The sequence below is a fragment of the Primulina huaijiensis genome, chromosome 9 (genome assembly GCF_012295235.1).
Source record: "Primulina huaijiensis isolate GDHJ02 chromosome 9, ASM1229523v2, whole genome shotgun sequence".
NCBI classification, from domain to species: Eukaryota; Viridiplantae; Streptophyta; class Magnoliopsida; order Lamiales; family Gesneriaceae; genus Primulina; species Primulina huaijiensis.
Window position 1 is genome coordinate 16,787,332 of NC_133314.1, and position 2,667 is coordinate 16,789,998.

At 28.0% G+C, this 2,667-nt stretch overlaps 1 non-coding gene across 1 annotated transcript; it reads right to left on the minus strand.

The window, feature by feature from the left end:
* Positions 1–881: 881 nt before the first annotated feature.
* Positions 882–992, minus strand: LOC140985453 (small nucleolar RNA R71). Its single transcript, XR_012176772.1, has one exon. It is a non-coding gene; the product is annotated as a small nucleolar RNA R71 (small nucleolar RNA).
* Positions 993–2,667: the final 1,675 nt, after the last annotated feature.

The window sequence follows — 2,667 nt, forward strand, 5'->3', positions numbered from 1 at the left end:
TATAGTGGGAAGTATATTATATTAGGTGTGTGTTTAAATATTTTTATCTTCTTGGAACTATTATTTATGGGGGTTTCCTTTGTTTTACTTTTAGTTAAACAATATTGCATAAACCAAGAATAAATCCTCGAGCCTTGACAAAATTTATAATTTGTAAACTTCGTTCTTGCATTTGGTAATCTATAAATTAATAAATTTAAACTTAAAATAACCTCTCTGTGGATCGATCTCGTACTTACGAAATATATTACTTGCAGACAACCTACACTTGGGTGAATTATAATTTAAGTAGTAGCAAGTTTTTGGCGCCGTTGCCGGGGAGGTATAAATTAAGTTTATATTTGTTAATTATGTTTTATTTATAAGTATTGTGTTTTTTTTTTTTGTATGAGTATTTGGAGTCGAAAAAAAAGTGGTAGACTTATTCGAGTATCTGAAAATAATTTAAACATGGATGATAATTCAAATAATCAAGATAATGATAACAATAATAACAATAATAATAATAATAATCAAGAACATGATCAATTAAGAACACTTAGGCACCATATGAACCCTATTAGAACTAGTGCCCCATCTTGTTTAGTTTTTCCTCCTGATGCATCTAATTTCAACTTTAAACCTCAAATTATTCAACTTTTACCAAATTTTCATGGCTTAGATTCTGAAAATCCATATTTACATCTAAGAGAATTTGAGGAAGTTTGTAACACTTATAATGATCAAAATTGTAGCATGGATATAGTTCGATTAAAGCTTTTCCCTTTTTCTTTAAAAGATAAAGCTAAAACATGGCTACAAAATTTGAGATCAAGTTCAATAAGATCATGGGAAGAAATGCAACAACAATTTCTCAAAAAGTTTTTTCCTTCCCATAGAACAAACTCTTTTAAAAGACAAATTACTACTTTTTCTCAAAAACAAGGAGAAACATTTTATCAATGTTGGGATAGATATAAAGAATTACTTAATACATGCCCACATCATGGTTTTGAAACATGGAGAATAGTTTCTCACTTTTATGAAGGTCTAATACCTAAAGATAGGCAAATGATAGAATTCATGTGTAATGGAACTTTTGAAGATAAAAACCCAAATGAAGCTATGGAGTATTTGGATTCATTAGCAGAAAATGCTCAAAATTGGGATAATATAGGCACAATAGAACCACCAACAACTAAAATCAATAATTCAACAAATGGGGGTGGTATCTATAATCTTAAAGATGATATAGATATTCAAGCTAAACTTGCATCTTTAGCAAGAAAAATTGAGTCATTAGAAATGAAAAAGAGTGGTCAATTAAAAAGTATTCAAGAAATTGTTTGTCATATATGTGATACACATGATCATGCTACAAAAGATTGTCCAACATTACCTTCATTTAAAGAATGTCTCCATGAACAAGCAAATTATGTTAACAATTATAAAAAACCAATACTAGATCCTTTTTCAACATCATATAATCCTGGATGGAAAAATCATCCTAATTTTAGTTGGAGGAATGATAATAATGCACAACCCTCACAACAATATTTTCAAAATAACCAAAATCATCAAGGTTATATTCCTTATGTTACACCTCCAAGAAAAAACTTTGAAGATGTAATTCATGCATTTATCCAAAAGCAAGAATCTATCAATATTCAAAACAGTCAATCTATGACTGATTTGAAAGAAACTCTTGCAAAATTTGCATCTGCACTTAATATTCATGAAAAAGGAAAATTTCCATCTCAACCTCAACCTAATCCTAAAAATCAAAATCAAGAATTAAAAAATGAAAAAATTGATCAAATAAAATCTGTTATTACCCTTAGAAGTGGTAAAATAGTTAATGATCCATATAGTAATGAAAACAAGGATCATTTAAAATCAAAGAGTAAGGATGATAATCCTGATACTTTTGAGAATGATGATACCTTAAATTCTAAAAATAATATGTTGAATGATAAATCATCTGAAATAGTAAATGAATCAAATAAACCTCCACCATTTCCTCATGCATTAACAAATCATAAAAAACAAAAAAATGATTCTGATATCTATGAAGTTTTTAAACAAGTAAAGATAAATATTCCATTATTAGATGCTATTAAACAAGTACCTTCATATGCAAAATTTTTAAAAGACTTATGTACGGTGAAGAGAAAATTGCATGTGAAGAAGAAAGCATTCTTGGCTGAACAAGTAAGTTCTATTCTTCAAAATAATTCTAGTTTAAAATATAAAGATCCTGGTTGTCCAACAATTTCATGTATTATTGGAGAAAATAAAATTAAAAAAACTTTGTTAGATTTGGGAGCAAGTGTGAATTTACTTCCTTATTCAGTTTATGAAAAACTTAATTTAGGAGAATTAAAACACACCTTTGTTACTCTCTTACTGGCGGATAGGTCAATCAAAATACCTAGAGGTATTGTAGAAGATGTGTTGGTTCAAGTTGATAAATTCATATATCCTGTAGATTTTATTGTTTTGGATACACAACCAATACAAGTACATAATGAAATTACAGTAATATTGGGACGACCATTTCTAGCAACTTCAAATGCTTTAATTAATTGTCGAAATAGAATAATGAAATTGTCTTTTGGAAATATGACTCTAGAACTTATGTGAGACCCGAAAATAAAATAGTATTGATGACAATTTTGTAAATAAATT